Source organism: Micromys minutus (genome assembly GCF_963924665.1).
Source record: "Micromys minutus genome assembly, chromosome: 5".
Classification (NCBI taxonomy): Eukaryota; Metazoa; Chordata; class Mammalia; order Rodentia; family Muridae; genus Micromys; species Micromys minutus.
This window is the reverse complement of record NC_137974.1, coordinates 4,226,595-4,254,575: the sequence shown is the minus strand read 5'-3', so window position 1 is coordinate 4,254,575 and position 27,981 is coordinate 4,226,595.

The following is a 27,981-nucleotide window of genomic DNA, read 5'->3' as shown; positions in this document are numbered from 1 at the left end:
AAAGGTCTTACCATTCACTCTAGAGAGTTTGGCTCTTAATTGAGTAAAGATAAAGTAGAGGTGTTTCAGAAGAATAACACTGACTTAGGTTTCAATAGTGTGGGTGGCAGGGGATGGTGACAAAAGTGGGGGCGAGGGGCAATAGCTTTCATTCATCCACAGGGTGATGGTGCTTATGAAGAAACAATGGAAGTTAAGTATGTACACACACACACACACACACACACACACACACGTACATGCACACTCACATCCATACACACGTGCACACATGCTAATGTACACATATACACATATATGCACACACATGCACATATACATATATACACATACACACTGCACAAAAACACATGCACACATGCATAGGTACACATACACAAACATAAACAGACATTCACACATACACACATGTACACATATATATATAAACACATGCATACACATGCATGCATGTAAGCACAGGTGTATACACACACACACACACACACACACACACACACACACACACACACACACATATACACATGCTGATTACAGGTAGAGTCTGAAATATCTTCTTTGCAGAATGAGTGTGAGAAATGAAGAGACAAAGTCAAGGATGACTTCGATTCTCTGCAGAAACAAAGGAAGTATAAATATGGAGACCATGAAGAAGATGAAGGCTGCAGAACAAAGCAGGGGAGTTGCGATCTTACTCATTTGGGGTTTGTGAAAGGGTGCCTGGGTTTGGGGACTGTGAAGTCAGATAGTAGATTTGGAGACAAATGATGAACTACAGAGAGGGTTTCAATAAGTTAGATCTGGACACGGGGAGTTCTCGGAGCACAGGGAACGTGGTGCTCTCTGAAAAAGAGTTCCTTCTGGCCCACAGAGAGGGCCAGTTCTCTGTCATCTATCGGGACTCAGGATCTGCCTGTGGAAGGCTGATCTCCCAGATCAGCTGCACATGCACTTTTCCACCAGGACCTCGGGTGAGCCTGAGGTACAGGCCTGAGGAGGTCACACCAGGAGTTCTCAGAGCACAGGAAGCATTGTGCTCTCTGGAAAGGGGTCCTTTTTGGCCTAGAGAAAGAGACAGCTCTCTGCCATTAGGACTCAGGAACTGTGAGCAGAGGGCTGAGGTCCCAGAACAGCCTCACAAGAGCTCTCACTCCTGAGCTCACAAAGACAGAACTGAGTCACTGCCATCAGAGCTCACTGCCTGCCCACAAAGAGCTGAACACCCAGGAGCAATCTCCCTCCTGAGCCCACAGGTCCTCAGACCCACAGGAGAGACAAGCACCAGTCAGAAACAAAAAGATCACCTACAGTCACTGACAACAGGATGGTAATGGAAACCAAGACAACCTGGCAACATCAAAACCCAGTTTTCCCACCACAGCAAGTAGTGGATTTCCCAACACTCCAGAAAAACAAGATTTAGACTTAAAATCATACTTCACGATGATCATGGAGATTTCCGAGAAGCACATGAATAACTCCCTTAAACAATTACAGAAGAATTAGGAGAAATCACTCAAAGAACTACAGAAAAACACAGCCAAAAAAGTGAAGGAATTGAAAATGGAAATAGATACAATAAAGAAACCATAAAAAGAGACAACCCTGGAGATAGAAAAGCTAACAAAGAAATCAGGAGTCATAAATACAAGCATCACCAACAAACTACAAGAGATGGAAAAGAGAATCTCAGGGGTAGAAGACAACATAGGAAACATAGACAAAACAATCAGAGAAGATACAAAAACCAAAAAGCTCCAAACCCAAAATGTCCAGGAGATCCAGGACACAATGGAAAGACCAAACCTAAGGATAATAGGTGTAGAAGAGGGCGAAGAATATTAACTAAAAGGCATAGTAGATATCTTCAACAAAATCATAGAAGAAAACTTCCCTACCCTTAAGGACGAGATGACCATGAACATACAAGAAGCCTATAGAACTCCAAATAGATTGGACCAGAAACGAAGTTCTTCTAGACATAAAATGGTCAAAACACCAAATGTTCAAAACAGAGAATACTAAAAGCAGTAAGGGAAAAAAGACATGTAACACATAAAGATGAATCAGAATTACACAAGACTTCTCAACAGAGACTATGAACCTCAGAGTAAAAGGCTGGGAAAAAAACTTCCAGGCAATTGGTTCCAAAAAACAAGCTGGAATAGCCATTCTAATATCTAATAAAATAGATTTTCAACCAAAAGTTGTCAGAAAAGACAAGGAAGGACACTTTTTCTCATCACAGGAAAATCTATCAAGATGAACTCTCAATTCTGAACATCTATGCTTCAAATACAACAGGACTCACATTCATAAAAGAAACCCTACTATAGCTCAAATCATATATTGCACCACACACAATAATAGTGGGAGACTTCAACACCAAACTCTCATCAATGGACAGATCATGGAAGCAGAAACTGAACAGAGACACAGCAAAACTAGCAGAGGTTATGAACCAATTGGAATTAACAGACATCTACAGAGCATTTCATTCTAAAACAAGAGAATATACCTTCTTCTCAGCATTTCATGGCACCTTCTCCAAAATAGTTCATACAGTCAGTTACAAAACAAGCCTGAAAAGATATAAGAAGATTGAAATACTCCCATGCGTCCTATCAGATCACCATGCACTAAGGATAGTCTTTAATAACAACAAAGACAGCAAAAAGCCCACATACACATGGAAGCTGAACAATTTGCTACTTAATGATAACAATAACATGGTCAAAAAAGACATAAAGAAAAAAATTAAGAATTTTTTTATAATTTAATGAAAATGAAAGCACAACATGCCCAAACCTATGGGATGCAAAGAAAGCAGTACTGAGAGGAAAACTCATAGCTCTGAGTGCTTCCAAAAAGAAACTGTAGAGAGCATATACTAACAGCATGATAGCACAGCTGAAAGTTCTAGAACAAAAAGAAACAGATGCACCAAAGAGTAGTAGACAGCAGGAAACAATCAAACTCAGAGCAGAAATCAACCCAATAGAAACAGAAAGAACCACACAAAGCATCAACAAAACCAGGAGCTGGTCTTTGAGGAAATCAACAAGATCAATAAACCCTTAGCCAGACTAACTAGAGGACACAGAGAGAGCATCCAAATTGACAAAATCACAAATGAAAGGAGAGACACAACAACAGAAACAGAGGAAATTTAAGACATCATAAGATCTTAGTGCAAAAGCCTATATTCTACAAAACTAAAAAATCTGGAGAAAATGGACAAATTTCTAGACAGATACCAGATATCAAAGTTAAATCAGGATCAGATAAATGATCTAAACAGTTCCATAATACCTAAAGAAATAGAAGCAGTCATCAAAAGCCCCCCCCCCAAAAAAAACAGCCTAGGGCCTGATGGGTTCAGTGCAGAACTATATCAGACCCTCATAGAACACCTAATACCAATACTTTCCAAACAATTCCACAAAATAGAGATAGAGAGAACAGTAGACAACTCATTCTTCGAAGCCACAATTACTTTCATTCCTAAACCACACAAAGACTCTACAATGAAAGAAAATTTCAGACCAATGATCTTCATGAACATTGATGCAAAAATACTCAATAAAATTCTTGCAAACTGAATCCAAGTGTACATCACAAAGATTGTTCACCATGATCAAGTAGGCTTAGTCTCTGGGATGCAGGGTGGTTCAATATATAGAAATCCATCATTGTAATCCACCATATAAACACACTCAAAGGAAAAAAAAAACACATGATCATCTCACTAGATGCGGAGAAAACATTTGACAAAATTTAACACTCCTTCATGTTAAAAAGTTAGAAAGTGCAGGATTTCAAGGTCTATACCTAAACATAGTAAAAGCAAACCAGTAGCCAACATCAAACTAAATGGTGAGAAACCTCAAGCAATCCCACTAAAATTAGGGACTAGACAAGGCTGCCCACTCTCCCCCTACCTATTCAATATAGTACTGTTAGTCTTGGCCAGAGCAATTAGACAATAAATAAAAATCCATGGGATACAAATTGGAAAGGAAGAAGTCAAAATATCACTATTTGCCAATGACATGATAGTGTTCTTAAGTGACCCCAAAAATTCCACCAGAGAACTTTTACAGCTGATAAACAACTTCAACAAAGTGGCTGGATATAAAATTAACTCAAACAAATCAGTAGCCTTCCTCTACTCAGAGGACAAACGTGGAGAAAGAAATTAGGGAAAAGATACCCTTCACAATAGTCACAAACAATATGAAATACCTTGGTGTGACTCTAACCAAGCAAGTGAAAGATATGTATGACAAAAACTTCAAATCTCTGAAGAAGGAAATTGAAGAAGAGCTCAGAAGATGGAAAGATCTCCAATGCTCATAGATTGGAAGGATCAACATTGTAAAAATGGCCATCTTACCAAAAGCAATCTACAGATTCAATGCAATCCCCATGAAAGCTCTAACTCAATTCTCCATAGAGTTGGAAAGAGCAATTTGCAAATTCACCTGGAATAACAAAAAACCTAGAACAGTGAAATCTATTCTCAACAACAAGAAAACTTCTTCGAGAATCATCATCCCTGACCTCAAGCTATATTACAAAGGAATTGTGTTAAAAACCACATGATATTGGTACAGAGATAGGCAGGTAGATCAATGGAACAGGACTGAAGACCCAGAAATGAACCATCACACATATGGTCACTTGATCTGTGACAAAGGAGATGAAAACATTCAATGGAAAAAGGACAGCCTCTTCAACAAATGGTGTTGGTTCAACTGGCAGTCAGCATGCAGAAGAATGAAAATAGACCTTTTCTTATCTCCTTGTACAAAGCTCAAGTGCAAGTGGATCAAAGATCTCCACATAAAACCAGGTACACTGAAACTATTAGAAGAGCAAGTAGGGAAAACCTTAGAACACATAGGCACAGGGAAAAATGTCCTGAACAGAGCACCAGTGGCCTGTGCTATAAGATCAAGAATCGAGAAATGGGACCTCATGAAATTGCAAAGTTTCTGTAAGGTAAGAATACTCTCAAGAAAACAAAATGGCAGTGAAGAGACTGGGAAAGGATCTTTACCTGTAACCCCACATCTGATAGATGTCTAAATATCCAATATAAATAAAGAACTCAAGAAGTTAGACCCCAGAGAATCAAATGATCCTTTTAAAAAATGGGTACAGAGCTAAACAAATAATTCTCAACTGAGGAATACTGAATGCCCAAGAAGCACTTAAAGAAATGTCCAATATTCCTAGACCTTAGGGAAATGCAAATCAAAACAACCCCGAGATTCTACTTCACACCAGTCAGAATGGCTAAGATCAAATACTCATATGAGAGCAGATGCTGGCGAGGATGTGGAGAAAGAGGAACACTCCTCCACTGTTGGTGGGGTTGTAAGCTGGTACAATCAGTCTGGCAGTTCCTCAGAAAATTGGACATAGTACTACCTGAAGACCCAGTTAGTCCACTTCTGGGCATATACCCCAACGATGCTCCAATAAATAAGGACACATGCACCACAATATTCATAGCAGCCTTATTTTTAATAGACAGAAGCTGAAAAGGACACAGATGTCCTTCAGTAGATGAATGGATACAGATATTGGGGTATATTTACACAATGGAGTAATACTCAACTATTAGACACAATGACTTTATGAAATTCGTAGGCAAATTGATGAACTAGAGACTATCATCCTGAGTGAGGTAACCCAGTCACAAAAGAACACACATGGTATGCACTCACTGATAATTGAATACTAGCCCCAGAAAGCTCTGAGTACCTAAGAAACAACTTACAGACCTTATGAAGCTCAAAAAGAAGGAAAACCAAAAAATGGAAGCCTCAGTCCTTCTTAGAAAAAAAAATCGTGTATTCATCATATATTATTATGCAACAAAATAAACAAAACAAAACAAATTAAACGTGTATGAGGTGCTGATCTAAGAGGCCAAGCCACTGAGCTCCCAGGAGCACTAACCTTTAAGAATGAAGGAGATCAAGAGTAGGGCGAGGGGATTTGAGGACAGGCAGAGGAGAATGATGGCACAAAGGGACCGTGTGGAATGGCTGTGCACACTGGGGAGCAGACACACTGCTGTAGCTGTCCAGATGGTTCAGAGACATTCAGTGTGCCCTTTAAGCAGAAACGAGCAAGGGGAAGCAGACCCACTGTGGAGCGCGCCTCCTTTCTTTGGTTTCACGCTGCTTTAGTTTAGGTAATGCTTCAAAGGCAAGTATAGGAACAGACAGATACACAGATTCCCTGGTTAGACTAGAGCAAGCTTGTAGCAAATTGACTATGCTTAGCAATAAAGAAATAAATGGAGCTAATCCACCGATAAAAAAAATGTAGTGTAACCTTATCAGAACAGTGATAATAATCCCCTGCCTTGGCATGCTGCTATGTGGTAGAAATAAAAAGCGTTTGAGGATTTCTAAACAGGAGGCATATCTTGAAAGTGAAAAACTACATTTATTCGAGATATTTGTGCTAATCTCAGCCACTTATGAAAAGAATAACAAGGGCGGTAACAAAACAGCATAAAATGCAGGCCGGTCATCCTTAATCCGAGAAGCTGAAGGCGCACGTGCCCTGAACTCCTGGGACTTCAGCTCCAAGGACACGCAAAAGCCCCGTGCACACTGGCACTGTAATATGTGTGTTTCCTCTGAGACAGTTGGCCAGGTACCATAAGTGGGAAGGTCCACCATACAAAATCATGTTTCATGGTCACAATTAGTAAGTAGCAGCGCTCCGCCCCTGCTCTGTGCATAGAATCTCTGCTATCAACACGTAGCTTTGCAGTTTATGAGCTTGACAGGCTGTCACACCTCTAATGTGGGATTGTTAATGTCTGTGCCAAAGGATGTCTCTTTAAAAATATTTACTAAGAAATTTCTTTTATTTTAGCTAAACGATTCAATGAAGAAATATGTACATAATTCCCCTTCCCCTTTCTCCCTCCAGTCCCTCTAATAAACTCCCTCTAGCTCCCTTTTAAAATCATGGACTTTAAAGAATTCTGTCACACACACATACACACACACACACACACACACACACACACACACACATGAGAATTCCTGTCGAGGCTAGCACTGTACCCACACAGGACTATTTTTTAAATGGTGATTAGATGGTAATTTATTTAATTATGTCTTGATTTTTATTTCATATGTGTAGGTGTTTTGCCTATATGTTTGTGCATCAGTTAGCATGCCTGGTGCCTGAGGAGACTGGAAAATGGTGCTAGATCCCCGAAAATGGTGTTATAGACTGTTGCAAAGCATATGTGGATCCTGGGACTTGAACCTGTGTCCTCTTAAAGAACAATCAGTGCTCTTAACCACCGAGCCATCTCCTCAACCACTAGAGACAATTCATCAGACATTGTTTTTAATTAAATACTTTGTGTAAAACATTTTAGTTTCCTTACCATCCCCTTCCTCATTATATATGATAAACCTGTCAAAAATATCTTAGCCACTAAGTTTGAGCCATTTGGTTCAGACACACTCTGCCTGAAATACATCTTAGATTAACGAATCTGAGAACATATTTACACGGTGAGGGTGTGTGCTGATTTTGAATGTTTGGGGATTCAGTACACCCACTGACATCATCTCCTTCCACACTGGTCTCTCTTTTGGTCACATAACCCATCTTTTTAGTGTTTCTAATTTCTGAGAGCCTGCTACTTTTGTCTGTTAGTAGTTCTTTACAGTCCTTAGACAAAGATGCCCCTTCATTCCCACACTCTGACAGCCCTGCCGCTTCTCAGACAGAGATTTCATGAATCAATGTCCCCAAGCCGTCAGTTCCCATTCCATCTCACAACAAGTGTCTATGGAGAGCCAACTGTGCTCCAAGTTCCACCATCCCCATGGCTTCGTGGAACTGCCTGCCTAGATGCAAAATATAGCAAGTGATAATGCACACTTTTCCAACTGGGATGAGAACGATGCAGGAGAATCACAGATAGCTCTGAGGGAAAGCTCAAGTGTGTGGATGGTTACCCCTTCTAGGCAACAGGCTGAACTCCGTAAAGTTTGAGCGAAGAGTAACTTCCTTCCTTCCTTCCTTCCTTCCTTCCTTCCTTCCTTCCTTCCTTCTGTCCTTCCATCCTTCTGTCATTCCTTCCTTCCTTCCTTTCTTTCATCCTTCCTTCCTTCCTTCTTTCCTTCTGTCCTTCCATCCTTCTGTCATTCCTTCCTTCCTTCCTTTCTTTCATCCTTCCTTCCTTCCTTCTTTCCTTCTGTCCTTCCATCCTTCCGTCATTCCTTCCTTCCTTCCTTCCTTCCTTCCTTCCTTCCTTCCTTCCTTCCTTCCTACTGTGGTTTTTAGCTTGTTCTGTTGACTTGTTCTTTCTCAAGCCTGTGAAGTTTTGAACGGACTCGAGACCTTTGCTAGTGATTCAGGTCCTAACACCTAAACAGGCCACTATCAGAGCCTGAACTTCCCATTATGTGTGACACTTGCTTTCTTCTCTGTCTTTCTCAGAATCCACACAGGTAACCCATGCAGACAGCTTACCACCACCTTGCTTATCTGTTCCTTTAGAGAAGCTGAGAAGTTAGATGGACAGTCTCTGCCTAGATGCCTAGTCTTCTCACTGGTTCTCTGTGATCCTAGTACTGACTTGCTTGTAAAGAAATAAAGCCAGGACTTAGGCATTCTCATATAAATACTCTTCCATACATGTGAGTCATCTCTCCAAGCACTGGAATCATCTGTACTGAAAGTTGCAGATTTGCCCAATAGTTGTGTAACATTAACATTAACTTTGTCCAGGGAGATGTTCTGTTGTACATCTCAAAACAGGGTAGTAAATGTAGGAATGCAAACTGGTTCAGACTCAGCCTAACCCATTTGAATACATGTCATAGTGTAGACACTTAATACTGTCATTATTTTTCTTTAATTAACAATAGACCAATTATAGAGCATCCTATGTAATAATCATAATTTGAATTGGGAATATTCAGCTTCTCAAAGAGGAATGTTAACTAGAGAGTAGACTTTATGTTAATGTAGCCTTCAATTAGCTCAAGTGTGCTTTAAAAAAGAAAAGTAAAAACTGTTCTCATATTGATAAGACTAGATATGTTACTGAGCTTGCATAAGTAAATAATGATGATGATGATGATGATGATGATGATGATGATGATGATGATGATGATGATGATGATGTTGATAATAGGAACACTCTGCAAAGGGAAACCACTCTATGAGGTATGAGGACATCTGAGATCTATATGCTTGGATATTGCATCATGTCAACATCTTTGTCTCTTAAAATGTTTGGAAGAACTGTGGCTTTATGTAAACCAACTGAAATATCACTAGAGAGGTTACTGTGAAATGTATATCTTACATATTCCAACATATAATTAATGCTATGTATATAATAATACTCTGTTACTAATATTCAAATTCCCATTCTGTGAACTGGAGTTTGTGCTTAAGGAACTTCCTTGATTTTTTTTTTTTTTTTTTTTTTGATTTGATTGGTTTCTTGAATCAACCAAATTGTGGTAATTTTGTATGTGTGTGGGAATAATTTTTCAAAGTTGACATAGTTGAGCCACATAACTTCTTTTCAGTAGAATTTATAAATTACGTTTTTCAATGTTACTTATACAGAGATTTGCATCTTTCCATATGCTGTACAAACTGCTCTTCGTGGTCTCCAACTTATGACAATTCAACTTGCTATTCTTTGACTTTGCAAGACTCCAGGCAGTCACTGGAAGCCATACTTTCAATCTTGATTTCCCCAGGCTGGGTTAGCAATATCCACTAGGATGTTCTCGGGATGCTGGAAAGCTGTGTTGCTCAAGCATCACATAGTGATGTAGTGATCACAGGAGAAGCCCACTGCTAGTCCACACTTCTCTGTTGCTAAGCTATAGTGTTCAGCAGGTAAATATTAAATATATTTCCAACTGATGATGGGCTAACTCTATCGCAAGTCTAGAAGCAGCTGTAGTCACTTATTAATCAGCCCAGGAATGTGGCACCCTGCTGTGTGCCCCAGCAGCTCTGTGTGATCTGCCTTCTACCTGCATATCCTGTCTAAATGGTGATGAAGTGATAAAGTTCTTGCCTCCTTTCCAGCATGAGAAATACTTTTCTGATTGAGGCTCCAAACTGAGAAATAGGCTCCCTTCTGAGCAGAGACGTGAGCGCTGCTATGCCTTCTGGTTAATTCCATTAAGGGCATGGCCAGGCTGCTCAGCACAGTTATAGTCATAGCAATGTGACTTGAATGTTAAAATTAACTATGTCCCAGAAAACATCCCCGGAGACTCTTGTTGAGAAATGATTCTAAGGAGAGGTACATTGGACAGCTCCACAGCGCACACCGGCTCCCTTGGAGATTCTAACTGCATATTAGGCACCTACACGCTCTGGAAAATTCTTTAGTAAGGACATTTGGCGTAACCTAAAACTTCTTCAACTTAACTCGAGCAAGAAATTTTACTTATTTATTTCATCTTTGTCAAATATCCATGACTGTCTCCAGAGGCTTCTGTTCTGGGATACACTGGCGACACTACTGTAGGACTTGAAGGTGACGGCCGGCTTTCAATATCATAGTGTTTTGGAGAAAGTGTTTAGAGACTGGAGTCCATCTTTGAAGAAGAAACGGATTCTTCAAATAGCTAGGTAAAACACAAATCACAGTTTGCCAACTTGTGGAGAGCTACTCTGCAGGCTGAGAAACATGCTGGGATGGCACTGTGTGTCTAAGATATGCAAATTTTGTTTGTTCCAAAAGCAAAGAAAATGTAATTCCCTGTCTCTCTGTCTCTGTTTTTCTCTGCATCTCTGTCTCTCCCACTTTGAGTGTGTGTGTGTGTACACGCATACATATATGTACATATACTTGTTTGGGGTAGAGAGGCTTGGTTTGAGGCAAACTATGATTCTGTAAAGATACAGATAGGGAAACTTAGTGGTTGGCTTATGACTCTGGTTCTTAAACTGTGGATTGTAACTCCACATTTGTGTACCTGTCTATGGAGGTCATGAAAAACTTGGCACCAACCGAAGGTTTCTGGATATAGAAAAAACAAGGATAAGTCAAAATCAAACATGCAATGCATCTGAGCTGCTTCTGGTAGTAATCCACTTCCCACCATGTTATGTCATGTGGCTTCCTTACTCTTTTGGTCCTGAACATGTAACATATATACTATTTACTGTGCCTGTTACCATACCATGTCACCAATAACTATGAATGTTGCATGAAGCATCTAGGACCATATTTGAGACCACTCTGTGCTGCAGATATATATATATAAACGCAATTATCTCATCATGTTTATAAATTGGTTTTAATCTTTACTAAATGGTAAAATTATATGTATACCAAAGGATTATTTTAAAATAAATTTCTTTATGATTTATCATCATAAAAAAGTTAAATTGTGTTTCTATCTTATATATCTATATACAAAGGGTCATGTAAACATTTCTCAAGAGAAAAGGGGGCACAAGTAGAAAATGTTTAGGAGGCCCTAGTCCAGAGGATGATGAGCACATAAATCCAGTGCCCAGGAATTACACTCTCATAGGCTCTCCTGTCAGAGAAGCCATAAAATTATGTGGCCAGGAAATGGAAGCTTTAACTGATTGAAGCAGATGCCCAGAAACAAAGGTTTTCTTGGTTCTAACCCTGCACTGTAGAAATTTGGGGATAGAACCCATTGTAGCCACTTGGACATCAATCAGAGGAAATAGGCCTTGAACTTCCTCCTCATCCCCTCCTTTTTCTCTGATGCTCAGGGCTGTGGAGCAGCAGTGAACATCCCCTGCATAGGCAGCCCCAGTGGGAGGCCAACGATGCAGACTTCAGTGCAGACTTCCCCTCCTGGATCTGTAAGCACCGAAGGGACATGCAGGGTAAAGGATTCTGCCATGTCCATCGGCAGCGGCAGGGCCTTGCTTCCCACTGCAGCTTATTAATGGCCCCAAAGCCTGGTAAGCTGGAAATTTCCTCCACACCATCTTTCCAGAACATGTGCTGATAGAACTTGAGCAATCCAATTGCTTTTTATGACTCTAAGTGATCTTTTAGCACAGCTTCATTGCATTCATAGCCAAAAGCGGCCCAGAATGGAGCTTTTTTTACCCAAGTCTGTGTCTGATGAATATGCTTACATGCCCACTATGGGGGAATTTTAGCAGGGTAAGGCATACTTTCATTATTTCTAAACGTATCTGGATGATTCATACCAATGGAGGAGCGGAGACTTAGCTATCACTTGTTTTTCTCCCCTGGGCTCTTGCACATCTGCAGATTTGGATTAGAGTCCAGCTGAACTTCATAGGACACAAAGCCCAATCCTTGCTGGTTTCACAAGGAGGCCACTTATTTTGTGAAGGGAGATGGAGTGAATCGTGAGGCCATCCCAGATATTCTAACCTCAAAACAATTGAGGAAATTGAAAGGCCTGACAGCTAGTTTGAGAGAGGGGCACGGGGAGAGATTGTCTTTTGATTAGGATGTTCATGGAACATACATGTTCATGCTAAGGTAGCCCACTGGCTACTGAGCCTGGTTCTTGGCCACTATGGCTTCTGCTCCCATTCATTGCTCTTATCTAACAATTCCCTCCTTTCCTTTCCATTTCAGACTGACTGCTTCAGCAGCTACATATAAAATATGATATATACCTAACTGTAATTAGATTTAAAAGGTGCTACAGATACTTCTGTCAGGCAGAAATAGTCTTATAGTCTTCACTATAGTCTTCTTTCTTCTCCGCATCCTGCCTTTCTGTGTGGAGAAAACCAAGAGTGTGAGAGACGAAGGTGTGTGTGAGGAAAAGATAGTGGGTTAGGGTGGGGGTGTGCAAGGGTGTGCAGAGGTGTGCCCCACCCTCGACACCATGGGAGATTGCAGGGACTATGTATAACTCTAGCTTTAAACAGCAAAACATTCACACAGTTTTAAGTCACCAACTGCTTACAGCATCAACATTCAAATAGAATGGTCCGTGTGTCCTTTTTTATAAAACTGTCATCTAACGAGCTGTGAAAATGAAATTTTTTACATGGTTTGCAGCAAAAAAAAAAAAAAAAAAAAAAAAAAAAAAAAAAATCACTGCGATGGATGATTTGCTGTCCCTGACCTGAATGAATACTTAAAAAGCTAATTATAGAAACAATTTCACCCTGTGCATGGATATTCAGACTTCACCTGTGGTGATATTAATACGTTTGATTATATGGTGCTGGACTCAGGACTGTAAGTACCATACTACTATGTCTTCATAAAAATTGAAACATTCTAATTTTGAAACACATCTGGTCCTGAATATTTTTGCATAGAAGATCATGGGCCATATTTTTATGAAGTATTATTACAAAAAACGACATTCTCATTATTACTTCTCAAGCAATATAGAAAAATAGAAGGAAGAAATCTATATAAAATTTTCATAGTATAGTACAGAAATAATTACCGTCTACAGCTGAGAAGCACTAACTGGGTTGCAGTACTTATACAGACAGCAGAACAATGAGGTAGAGTTCTCTAAAATAAGATTATAATGTATTTCTTCATCAGGAGTGCTTTTTAGTTTCTAAAATATTATCAATGTCTGAAGAAAGATAATGAAAGGAGTTTAAAGTCAGGGTGAGAGTGAACACTTAGTAACCAGCTTCCATCTCAATTAATTCCCCATTATAAATATAAGAAAATTAATCCTCTTATTCTTGTGCTGGGTGCTCTTCGATCATCTTCCCCCACTCAGACACACACCTGGAATTTCCAGCATCTTTATAATTCTCTCAAGTCTTTACACTTGGAAAGTGAGGTTTATGCTGACTACCATACCCTTTCCAAGACTCCAGATTCTTTTTGTTTTAGGAAAAAAATTTCTTTTGAGTGGGTCTCATGGTAAATGGTTTCTTCTTCTCATGGTTGAAAAATTGTCTAACACTTCTAATTCTGAAGACAGTTTTGCTGGGTATGAAACTCTTGCGCCTTCAATATTTGTAACAACATTTTATACAAATTGGGGACATTAAATATACCTTAAAGGTAGCCTGAATTTTTTAAAGTATGTTACAATTTTAGTTTTCCATTGAGATTTTTATAAGATCCTTGTTTATCACTCGAATTCACTGATTTTTCAAAGTCTCTGGGTTTTAATTTTAAGGATATTTTTCAATAATACAGTGAATCCATATAGTTTTTACCTGACATCATTTTGTAACACATCAACTATAAAATGTTAGCGCTTTTATCTTCATTATCTATAATCTTATGTTTAACTCACTCTCTGAATTTTAAACATTGCTTTTTTTGAGTGATATGTTTTCTGCTGTGTGTTTTTAAATAGAGTTTTTGTGCCTAAAACCATTTTTTCCTCTGAATTGCTTACTTTTATATCTCTTAAAGTTTTGTCATTCCTTTTTAAGTTCTTTTAACATTTTCTTCTCCTATCCATTGGAGGGAAAATGGCATCTTTGATTCCTTTTGAACAACAACAATGAAAACTCATTACCTCAGACTCATGGATTCTTTACCCTGACAAACCTAAGGCTGATTCTGGGACAGCCATATCTCCTTGCTGTAGAATCTCTCAACTCTAACCACACAAAGCAGTTCTGTTTGCAACAAGCTGAATTGCTTCAGTAACCACCCGGAAGTCCCGCCTACTTGAGATGAGTGCAGTAGGCTGTTCTTTCCTACTGTGCCAGTGTGAGAGTTCTGTGAATATGCTAGCAAAGGCTTAGTGTCCCGAGTCCATCTTCTCTTTCTAGCACTGAATTCTAACTTGTTGGTCCCTGTGTTGAGGGACGAGTTCATGCGGATGAATCTGATTTTTCTGCATTTCGTGGGATTTGGGGGATGTGGCTGTTTGAGATCTCTTACAATATTCCAGTTAGGATTGCTCCTGCTTCGGTGAAACACCAAGACCAAAGGCAACTTGGGGAAGAAAGGGTGCAATTGACTACACTTCCACATCACTATCCATTACTGAAGGAACTCAGGACAAGAGCTCAAGCATAGTAGGAACCCGGAGGCAGGAGCTGATGCAGGGGCCATAGATGGGTTCTGCTTACTGGCCTCTTCTCCCTGGCTTGCTCACCCTACTTTCATATAGAACCCAGAACCACCAGCCAGGGATGGTACCACCCACAATGAGTTGAGCTTCTCCCTATAAATCACTAATTATAAAAATGCCTACAAGCTTGCCTGAGGTTCCCTCCTCTCAGATGACTTTAGCTTGGGTTAAGTTGACAAAACTCATTCCATCTCACAACTGAAGCCTTGTCAAATTGATACACAAACACATCACTGTAAAGCTACAACCTTTCCTTTTTTATTCATCCCCAGGATCACACCTTAATATAAACATCACAATATAAAACAATTTACACACTTAAATGGTCCCATGGTATTTACAAATTCAGATTCTTTAAAAATTCAGTCTCTTAAAAAATTCAAGGTCTGCTTTAAAATCTGAAGTCTCTTTTAAAACTGAAAGCCTCTCAGCTGTGGGCTCTCATAAAAATCTTTCTTATCTCAAGAGGGAAGAGATGGGGTACAGTCACAATCAAATTAAATCAAAACTAAACTTCAACTGTACATAACTTAATATCTAATATCTGGGATCAACTCATAATCTTCTGGGCTGCTCCCAAGGGCCTGGCTCATTTCTTTGGCTCCACCTTCTGTAGCACCAACAGCTTGTCTTTTATGTTCTGTTGTACCCCATTGCACTACTGCTGCTGTTCTTGGTAATCATCCCATGCTGGCATTTCCAAACTGCTGGGGTCTCCTCATGGAACTGTGCTGTTCTTTTACCAATAGCATCTCTAAGCTTTCTTCATAGTGCCAAACCTCAACTCCTCTGCATGATGCCTGTCGTGGTTTGAACAGGTTTGGCCTCCATTGACTTATGTATTTGAATGCTTGGAATACTAATACTAGGTGTGGCTTTGTTGGAGAAAAATGTGTCACCGTGGGCATGGGCTTTGATAGTCTTCTCCTGGTTCCCTTCAGGACAAGATATAGAACTCTCAGATTCTCCAGTACCCCGCCTGCCTGGATGCTACTGTGCTTTCCGCCTTGATGATAATGGACGGAACCTCTGAACCTGTAAGCCAGTCACAATTAAGTCTTGTTCTTTATAAGACTTGCCTTGGTCATGGTGTTTCTTCCCAACAATGGAAACTCATTCCCAGACTTTCAGCTGCCTCTCTTGTTGTCGAGCCTCGGCCATTCTCTGTGACTGCTTCATGCCTTCAAACCCAGTACCACTTGGATGACTCTTAGACTACCAGACTCTGAGGAAACACTTTCCTGAAGGTTTCATCTCACCGATGCCGGTCTCTCTTAATCACCTCTAATTTCTTAGCCAATCAGCATCACTTTTCTCAGTAAAGCAAAGGCTCCTATATCTCACTATTCATGGCTGGTTTTTTAGCCCTGGCTATCTGGAACTACAGATTCTGAACTCAAAATAGCAAATGGCCCTGACAGAATCTTTAAAGCACCCTCAATCTTCAAACTTCCTCCGGAACTTCAAATGCTGTGCCAGGCCTCTATTGTCTGCTTTACCTTCAACTTTCTTATCTTCCAAGCTTCCACGAAACAGCTCACTGAGCTTTGAACACTCAATGGCTTTTCTAGGCCAAAGGATCAAAGTCCTTCCACATCCTCCATAAAACTTACTCCTTGATCCTGGTACCAATTGCTATTCTGTTTACAATTACTACTTCTGTGACAAAGTACCATGCCCTACAAGCTTGCCTACAGCCTCACCATATGGAAGCATCTTCCTAATTGAGACCCCCTTCTCTCAGATGACTTTACGTTGTGTTAAGTTAGAGTAAAACTATACAGCACAACAAGCGACAAACTTCTCCCATTGATCTTAAGCACTTTCTTAAAATTTTTGTCTGCTTGATGTCTGAAGAAGTTTTTGGTTCAAAATTATATGGAATCTGGCAAATGTTCATTAGGAGTTGTAGTTTGGAATCACAACTACTTTGTTTATTTGTTTCAAAGGAATAGGTAGATTTGTATTAAATATACAAAGTTATTTTGTTATTTTAATGGGCTTGGGGGCAAAAGAGAGTACAAAATGCACTGTTTTAAAGCAGAAGCCTCTCCCTATAGCATATCTCACTGTATATAGTCCCTGAGGTGTCTCAATGAAAGAAACCCTACTGTTGCTTTAAAATATAATGAATGAGTCTTTTGTAAATGAAAGTTCTTTGGTTTCTGGCCAGCAGAAGGCAACAGGAGGCTTGCTTACAGCTTACCCTAGTACTGCTGGGTCCTCCATTCCATATGGTCTGCTCTGGGGTGAAAGAGAAAGACTGTATTCCTTAAGTAAGCTCACAGTGATGTGGTGCTCTCTTCTTTCTCTCACGATTTTTTGAAAACTAAATGTTTATTTAAATATTTATTAACCATGGTTTTTGTTAAACCTTATCCCTCTTTGGAGACCAAAGGACAGTATATAGCAGCTTATCTTCCACTTATTCTTTTTTCAGCACAGAGTAACTATTATATGGTTGGAGTAATATATGAATATTTTAATGAAATGTAAAAAAACCATGAACATAAGATACTGATTGCCTCAAAATGTCATTCTTTCTCTTCCATCATTTTTTGGCCAGTGTTTCTTTTTGTTTGTTTGTTTGGTTGGTTGGTTGTTGGTTGGTTTTGTTTTTAACTTCCTTCCTTTTGGTATTCATTCTAACTCATCAGCAATTTTCTGTTGCTTTTATGGTCGTGTTTATTTTTATTTGTCCTTTATGGTCGTGCTTTTATTTGTGTTCCAGGGCAGCTGTAACATCATAGAAGGCACTGCAGAAACCAGCAGAAGTGAATCCATTCACAGATCTAGAATTTAGAACCTTGAATCAAATTGTATCGGGCCAGTACTTTTTTCTTTGGATCAAGTAAAGCACCTTTATTTCCTCATTTCCAACATTGGTTGTCTACCATGTGTGGATTCCTTAGCTTGTGGGTGCCTCATTTCTGCCTGTGTCTTCACCTTGTGTTCTCTTCATCTCTCTTCATCTTTGTATCCCAAACCATGACTGTGCCTTGAAAATGTATTCATTCTTTTCACAATTTATCTTCCATCATTTGTACTTATCTTCTACATCTCTGTTCTACTGGGACACAAACTGCCAGAGGATCTAATTATTTCTATCTTTAAGTTGCCAAGGTCTAAAAAAAGCACCTGGCCCATGATAGGTGCTCTTGGATCTGTCTAGAATGAATCTCAAGTCGTGACCGCAGAGGATTGGCTACCCCACATTTTATGGGAGGCAACACAGATATGACTGTGCTCTCCTTTGGAACTGGCTATCAGCTGCTCTGCCATCTTCCTCCTATGATAGGAGTATCTTACTGAGTTACACAGTAAACACAGGTTAGTGGGTTAGGACACAAGTAACCATTGTGGTAAATGCCCTTTTCTCTTAAAAAAAATTAAAAATGGCTTCCTGAATGCAGAGAAACTAGGTGCTGCCCTCCCAGGAAAATTAAGTTCTCTCTCCCCAGATTCATCTCAACATCTTTTGAGGTCAGGGAGGACCTGAAGTAATGGTGGGCAGAGTTTGACACTGCTTGGTGAGTAGAGCAAATAAATTGCTATTGGTTACTTATCATTTACTTCTGGATATCTCAAGGGCAGGATGAAGGAGGGAAAAACAAGATCAATTAGATAAGCAGAGGGTGAATTAGCATTTAATCAAGTACCTACACCGTGGAACACACAGTACTTTGAAGAGATGCCATTATCTTAATGGAGTTCTGTAAAGCATCCTCAATGAAGACAGAGAGCCCCATCTTCAACAGTGTGCTTCTCTTTGCTTGTTTGACCACAGGATTATCTGTTCCATTCAGTCCCCCAGGGAACTGGTGTTCACCCCCTTTGTTTCTCATAGAATTACAAAGAGAGAGAATATGTCCAAATTATCTAATCAAATTATTCTTGCTCTGGCCAATATAAGTGCCTAAATATCCTCCACTTAATACTTCTTTCTCTAATGATACTCACTTATCTGAAATTACCCCTTAATTGATAAGATGTATGAGCAAAAATACTATTATGCAGAATGTTAAATGAACTCAAACCATTTAGAATGTTTTCATGCCAACCCTTGAATTTACTTAATCTCCAGTGAGCAGCCTGAAAGATAGGGTCTAATCTTCACTGTGACTGGCCTGACATGACAAAGGGAAACAAATTGCACCAGAAGTGGCTAGAAAAGAGGGAGATATCTTGTTAGCCCTTAGGGATTTTGCAGCACAAATGGTACAATTTTGCATTTTTTAGCTTTAAAATTTTTTATTATTCTATTATGTGTATTAGAGTTTTGTCCATATGCAACATGTGTACACCAATGCCTTTGGAAGTCAGGAGAGGGTGTGGATCCTTGATACTAGAGTGGCGGACTTTTCTGAGTCCTCATGTGGGTGCTGGGAATGAACTCTGATTCTCTGCAAGAGCAACAACCACTCTTAACAACTCAGTTGTCTCTACGGTCCCAGAACGGCTGGTTTTGAGAAAATCAAAATCCCAGTGCATTTAGATATAATGGTGCTCTACGTGATCTTGTTCTACCAGAAAGTGATAGTCAGAGTCTCGTGGTGCCAGCATCACCAATATTGAACATTGATAAGTGAACAATATTATCTAAGGCAGTGCTTTTCAACCTTCCTAATACTGTGACTCTTTAATACAGTGTCTCATGTTTTGGTGACCCTAACTGTAAAATTATTTCAGTGGTACTTCACAATTGTAATTTTACTGATGTTATAAATAGTAATGAAGATATCTGATATGCAACATGTCTGATATATGACTCCCCAAGGGCTCAAGACCCACAGGCTGAGAACCACTGATCTAAGTGGCAGGTCCTTGACTGAAATGTTGTCATGTAGCATGTGACTATGTTTCATTCAGTTGACTAAAAGGCTGTTGAAAACATTATTAATTAGAAGCAATAGACATTGACTAATTAGAGTAACAAGTTACATAAAGCAAAATTGTTAAGGTAAATTGGAATAGTGTATAAATTACCTTTTATTTTGGATAGTTGGATGAATTTCAACAGAAGAAAATGACTTATAACCACTTCTACTTCCTCAAAGACACTGACCTTTCCATCCCTATGTTCTTTCTCAGAACAAACTCTTCTCACTTCCAGACTCTGGAAAACGCCAGTAAGTTTACATCCTCACACTGTCCCGCTGATAAAATCTTCCTACAGGTAACCACTTAAGTTTGCATCTTCTATTTATCACACTACAGTTAAATTCTACTCATGTGGTTGCACTTGCTAGTAACTAATCTATCTTCATTGCCAGGAGCATTTCATTTCAGGTTATACCAAAGACCATTCATCCCTCAGTATGGACAATGGGTTTATTTTCAGGCATTGTTTTCTAGATGATAAATTCAGCTACTAGAACTAGGTAGGTTTGTTATTTTCTGTGTACATGTATTTTTACTGCCCTAACTTAAGCATGGGCCTGCTGGATTGAGTGGTGCAGAGGGGAGGAAGGGTGGCTGGTCACTGAGAGAGAGGCTTTCACTCTGGCCACAGTGGCGAGTTTCAAGCTGTGGTTCCAGAACAGTATCAGCCTCACGTAAGAACCCATGAAAGTGCAGGTACTAAGCTAAATCCGTGACCTACTGTGTGGGAAACTTTGGGAGGTAAGGCCAGAGAATGAATTTTACCATGCTGCCTAAGGTATTGTGCCTCCCAGTGTTTGAGAACTATTAGTCTTAAATGGTTGAGCTCTGGCCATAAACTTGCATTTCTCTATTCATGAAAACAAGAGAGGAAATGTCTTGACAAAATCCAACTACCCGCACACCTTAGAAGAGAATGTAACACCACCTCTTGATTGCAAGCATCTGCTTTTGAGTTCCATGCTTTTCTCTCTGACCACGCCTCCACTGCCATCACTACCTTTCTATCACAACTTATATTGAGAAGAATGTGGCAAGAGGAGAAACTTGCCCATTCCTTTGTATTTTTAATGGCACTGAGAGTCCTCTGAGAGTAGTGTTGTGACCCTTCTGCCCTTTGTGGTCCTATGTGACTATGTGGTGACTCTGTTAAATTATATAGAAATTCTAGGACATTGGAGATGGGCCAGGAAGGGAGAACAATGCATCTACTGCCCACCAGCGATGTGCTGCTCATCACTTTTCCTCCAACAGTGATATGATTATGAATTCTGCATTACTGTATATGGGCTGCAAACCAGGAACATGGATCACAGAAACAATAGCAAATAGTGAACCTCTTCACAAATGACAATGTTTACTTTTAATCTACACATGCCAAAGCAATGGCATCAAGTTGACAGATGGCAGAGACCATAAAGGAACACTGTTTACTGGCTTGAGTCTACGGCTTGCTCAACTTACTTTCATATACCTCCCATGATCACCTGCCCAGGGTGGGACCATCCACAGTGTGCTGGGTACTCCTCTTTCACATCAATCTTAAATTAAGGAAATGACCTACAGACATATTCACAAGCCAATCTGATGGAGAACTTTCAAAAACAGGAATTTCCTCAGAAACTGAGGAACTCTTTCTTCAGGACTCTAGTCTGTGTCAAGTTGACAAAAATTAATTGGTGCATAGTCTAAGAGAATAGATTTCCTGTAAATTTGAGCTCAACTTGGAACAGGGATTCCCAGAGCAACCTATGTTATAGAACAAGAGCTTGTTTGAAATATAAAGAAACAAACAACAAACATAATCTTCACAAAGAGCATAAATCACTCAATCTATTGCATTTTTGGTTTCTAAATAAACATCTAGCTATTAAATTCAACAGCAATGAAGCAGACCGGGCCCAAGGAACGTAATATCCGGGCAATCCAGCACCCATCAGTTAAACCCATTCTCAGCTTCTCCAGTCTACATGGATCTTCTCATCAAACAGGGTTCAAACAACAGGACTCACTTCTGGTTACATAGCATTTTTCCAATGATTATGTGTTTGTCACTCTTTCCTTTGTGCCAAACCTAAATTTCTCCAACTCACCTGTTGAATGCATTAAAATGACTATTTAGCTTTTTCCAAAACAGAGTCTTCTTAAAACTCAATATGTACTGGATGTGACTGACTGTTGGAATTCATAAAAATGAAGAGATTTGATAGATGTTAGACTTCAGGGATTGTACCACTAGACCCATGGGCAAGTAAAAATCTTCCAGAAAGTTCTTGTAGAAAGATAAAACAACTTTTGTACGAAATGAAGCAAAGAGAGAGAGAGGTTCAGCTTACCTGTGGAAATTAGGTAAGGGGTCTTAAGAAGTCACACTTGAGCAGAGCTGTAAAAATGACATAATATTTTTCAAAAGATTTTAGCTGCTATTTATTAAACCTCTAGCAGGCACTAGGATATAGACTATTCACTTTGCATTATTTGGGTATCATAAACACTATTCATTTCATAGATAGCACAGACTAGAGCAACCTGTGAAATACCATACAACCTGTTGTAAAAGGAACTGATCGCCAACTCTGGTTGGGAAACCTGGTTCTTAGTCTCCATATAACAGGGATGGTGGCACATACCTATAATCTCCACATTAAGAAGACTGAATAAAGAGGTAACTGTGAATTTGGGGATAACATGGGCTACACAGAGTTCCAGGATAACCTGGTTTAAAAAATACAAACATATGACAAAAAAATTGCACATGGTTTTCACAATAAACAAGCTCAAAGAATCTTCCCAGTAGCAGGAATTGAATAAGCAAACTGCAGCTACTTGGAAAGACATCTACAAAACAAGGACTTCTGGTGGGTCTGCAGTCTGGGCGGTGTGTTACAGTGGGCGGGGCGGGCAACAGAAACAACTGCACAGGACCTGGCTGGCAATGTGCTGGAAGTGGTGGGTGACATGGTCAAAGTGTCTGTGGCAGTGACTCTCACCCTCCCTAATGCTGTGACCCTTTAATACAGTTCCTCGTGGAATTATTTTTGTTGCTACTTCATAACTGCAAATTTTCTATTGTGATTTGTAGTGTAAATATCCGATCTTTCCGATGCTCTTAAGCAGCCTATGTGAAAGGGTCTCTTGACACAAAGGATGAGAAATGTGCATTTTAGTGCAAACTAGAACAGCAGAGTTGGGGAGACTGGACGCTTTGGGATGTAAAACCTCTCAGGGAGTAAATGGAAAGAAAGGAGACTTTGACGGCAGTACCCACTAAAAAACAGTAGAAACCAGAGGAACTGACGGTACAGTTTGACTATATCTACTTTTCTCTGCCTGTGGGATACACCCAGGTAGAACAGTCTGGTGGGAACATAATCTGAGAAACACGGAATAATGGCTAGCAGTTGTTAGTCTGCGTCAGGTTAACAGACAAGCACCAGTCTGAGGCAATTTTGTTGTGAAAGCTTGGAATGACAGGATGTTTTGAACTTGGTTCTTTTATGCAGCATGGTGAGAAAAATTGTTCGCCAATGCAGTGTAGTGAAGGGACACCAGGCTTTGCTGCTTCAGCAAATAGACACCAGTGAAAATATAAAGGATTTCAACGTGTAGATTAAATTAGCCTCTTGGAAATATTGGTTACACTATTTCTTTTTTAAAAAATTTTTATTGAATATTTTCTGTTTTACATTTCAAATGTTATACCCTCCCCCTACTCTCCTCCCTCCTCCCCCTCAACTTCTTTCCATGAGGGTGTTCCCTCTCCCAATCACCCTCTCCACTTCAGTTCTTTGGCTGATGATGGTGTTGTTCTTCCCATGAGGTTGCAAATCTGTCAGCTATTTCAGTCCTTTAGCTTTTCCATTGGGGTCCCCATGTTCAGTCTGATGTTTCTCTGCAAGCATCCTCATCCTGTATCTGTATGACTCTGGGAGAGCCTCTGAGGAGGCATCCATGTCTGGTTCCTGCCAGTAAGCACTTCTTGGCATCAGCAATAGTGCTTAGGTTTGGTGGCTGCATATGAGGTAGTTCTCTAGGTGAGGCAGTCTTTGTAGATCAATCCCGGGTCCTCTATTTGACCTTGTATTTCCTCTCCTGTTTTGTTCCCCCTTCTAAGAAGGACTGAAGCATCCATATTCTGGTCTTCCTTCTTTTTGAGCTTCATAAGTTCTGTAGATGGTTTCTTAGGTATTCCGAGCTTTTTCTTTCTTTTTTTGAATGGTGGGGATGGGGCTAGTATCCACTTATAAGTGAGTATATACCATGAGTGTTCTTTTGTGACTGGGTTAACTCACTCAGGATCAAGTTCCCTCCATTTGCCTAGGAATTTCATGAACATGTTGTTTTTAATAGCTGATTAGTGTGTATAAGTACCACAATTTCTGAATCCATTCCACTGTTGAGGGACATCTGGGTTCTTTCCAGTTTCTGGCTACTATAAATAAGGCTGCTGTGAACATTGTTGAACATGTGTCCTTGTTAGATGTTCGAGCTACTTTTGGGTATATGCCCAGGAGTGGTATAGCTGGGTCCTCATATAGCACTTTGTCCAATTTTCTGAGGAACCATCAGACTGATTTCCAGAGGCTAATTAAAGAATCACTCAAAACCTTATTTGAAGAACACTAACTTCTTATTGTATAGCCCAAGTTCATGCAGTTATGTTATTTTGACATTATTTCTGCTTCCTATGCTGGTGTGACTCCCTCCTTGCTCCGTCTGTCCTTCCGCTCCGTCTGTCCCTCCTTGCTGCTTGTGTATCCTTCCTCATTCTTTGCTCTCTCTCCTCAGATTCAGGCAGACAATCTCTTCCATTATGGAGAACATTTCCTCTTCAATAGCTGCACACTCTACGGTTGGCCCTCCCGAATCTTGGTGATTGGCAGATAACTTGTTTAGAGAATTGGAAACAACTAAAAGTGACATTCATGGATTCAAAAACAACTTGGTTGGGAAATAAATCTTTGGCTGGGGAAAAAAATGACTCTCTCTTTGCCAGGCGATAGCATTATAATTTATCACTTATTGAGGAAGAAGAATGCATTTTGAGAATTGCATCAGACTAAAACTGATTACAGATATTAAGCAACATCTCGGGGAGCCATTATTCACCACGTATGTGACAACTGAATGCCTCTGGAAGGCGGCTGCTGATGAGTCACTGTGTGTATGGCTGCACTGCTGTAATTGTTAGCATCATAAACAACAGTATATGAGGGGAGAGAACAGACTAAAGCGAATGGAGTGTTTCATGCCTCCTCTCCTAGAAAGAAGGAACAAGGCGTTATTTCACTGTGACTTTAACTATTGATGTGGGTTTTTGTTTGTGTATAGTTCCTAATGGTTATGGTAGCTCAAGAGGCGTCTTTGTGGCTCAGTCATTCCAAAGACCACTGTAAATGATGGCTTCTACCGTCCCAATGATTCCTTCTGAAATAAAATGAAGGCTTTCCCAGTGCAGGAAGCTGAGTAAGTACCACACACTCAGGACCAAAGACTCCATATCTGGCTAAACAAGACAACAAGAGCTAAGGGATGTGATTGTCAGGGAGACAGACAGCTCTCCCAGTGGCTGCCCTGGCTCTCACTCATGCCCCTGATTGACACTTGTCATTTCTTATCTGTGTTATGTTTGTTTATTCCACAGTATGGTTCACTTGTTACACTGGGCTCTATATGTTTCGTGTGAGATTATATCTTATACGTTTTGGATATTTTTCTAGACTGTGTCAGTAGAGTGTTGTGTGGTGAATGAAAACCTGAATTTAAAGATGAATGAATGGCATTTGTTATGATGTTTTTGCAGCTCATCTCTGTTCCTCAGTCACTGTGTGTGTGTGTGTGTGTGTGTGTGTGTGTGTGCTAGGTTAATCAATGGATCATTATAGCAAATAAAGACAGTCCTTAGGACAGGCATGTGTATGTGCTTGCATTTCATTCCTACAGTCTTTGATTTTTTTCCTCTATAAAGGCATACTGGTACTTAGTAACATGTATGTGTCGTTTGTAAATAGATTTATTTTTGAGAAAAAAAGTGTGCCCTCTGGAGAAAACCTTTTAATGTCAAGCCTCTGTCACCTACACTGCTTGGCAGTAATTGGGACTATGTGATTTCCTCTGGGTATCTAATTAAGTGTGAATATTTACAAAAACAAAATAGCTTGCCAAGATTTTAAGAATATAACGGGACAGAAATGTCATATTAGGGCCTGGTGTTGTACATGCTCGAGCACGTGCGCGCGCGCGTGCGCGTGCGCACGCACGCGCGCACACACACACACACACACACACACACACACACACACTGCAAACAGCAGTTCTAGCCTTTGAAGGAAACTAAAATAGCCTGTGAGAACTTTGTGAGCACACTATAGAATCTTCTTCTTTCTGGACACCTCACCAACCCACCTGCTCACCCACTCATGTTCACTATCACCAGTGGTAATGTCCTCTTGCCTTCTCTGTATTAAACCTTCTGTGTCATTACATAATGCCAATTGTTAATGCAGTGACTTGTTTTAAGTGTTGTTTGTGAGCTTGGGGTGGGGAGGGGAGGATGGCAAACACCTGTGAGAGCACACGTGTTGGTCACTAGGTCAGTCTTATCTTTCCCTCATGCTGAGTACTGCAGGCTAGCTGGCAGTTCTCCCGTGTGTCCTGCTCACTCTGTTAGTCTCAGGTCTCTTGGTGTGCTGGAGTGACAGATGCTATACTGCCACATCCTGCTTCTGGGGGAGGTGGGTATCAAACTCAAGATCCACAGGTTTTCAGAGCAAGTGCTTTCTTTCCTTTCTTCCTTCTTCCTTCCTTTCTTTCTTTCTTCTTTCGTTGTTTCTTTTTTTTTTTTTCTTTCACTATCTGAGCCATAGTCCCTACCCAACAGTGATTTTTAAATAATCATGGCTACTCAAGTAGAATTTTCTCTCTGCTCAATGTCAGGAGCCCGGCCTCCAACCTGGTTATGTCTGCATGATCCGGGTGGTCATAGGGGTTCGCTGTTTCCCCTGTATCCCAGTGAGGAGGAGGCAGGGAAGCCTTTCTATTCCTCAGAGAAAAGCACTGACACTTAGAGAGCATTGCCTGGCTTCTGTAACATCCCAGAGGACTGGAGTTGAGGACATTAACACAAAGCACACACACTGGAACTAACAGTTACCACAAGCTGCAGGCTCTCCCGTGAGCCAGGCCAGATGTCTCACGGCCTCTGCCAGCGTGCAGTGTTCTGGAAAAGCTAAATTCTAGTATAGGATCTCAGTGTTCATTCTTCCTGCTTTTAAAGTAAAAATACCTACTGGATAATGGAATCAGAACACAGCTACCCTGAAACAACATTTTGGTGGTGGGGGGAATAAAAAGAAATTATTTAAAAGTGTGGGGTGCGTGTGTGTGTGTGTGTGTGTGTGTGTGTGTGTGTGAGTGTATATGTGTGAATGTGTGTATGTGTATATGTCTGTGTGGGTGTGGTGTATGTGTTAATGCATGCACAAGTATGGTACAGGTGTATGTATCTGTATATGTGTGTGGTGTATGTGTGTGAGAGAGAGTGTTAGTGTGTGTGTGTGTGTATGAATGTATAGACATCTTTTATATAATAAAAGCAGATAATAAATGAAGTAAGTGTTCAGAGCAAGAGTGTACACATATAGAAAAATGGAAATTAAAATTTTAATTTAAAGCAGAAATTACCCTATGAGAACATGTGGGTAAAGATGTGGAGGGAAGTGTCTGGGAGGATTAGAATGATACTGAATGTCTTGTTAAATGATGAAAGAAATCGAAGATGTCACAAATACAACTATTGAGAAAGAAAATGGCACAAGGATGCCAGCTACCTTGTAAGCTGTGGAAAAACAAACCAAAACTAAAAAGCTGGGAAAAGGAGACACGGCTGATATAAAAGAGAGCCATAGCCAGGGCCTGTAGATCACGGGAAAAGTGTTTCTTTCAGGCGAGCCGTTCTTACGTCATGCCTCAGTTCCCAGCCAGTATCATTATATTAAAATGTAATTACAGGAAAGTGGCTAAA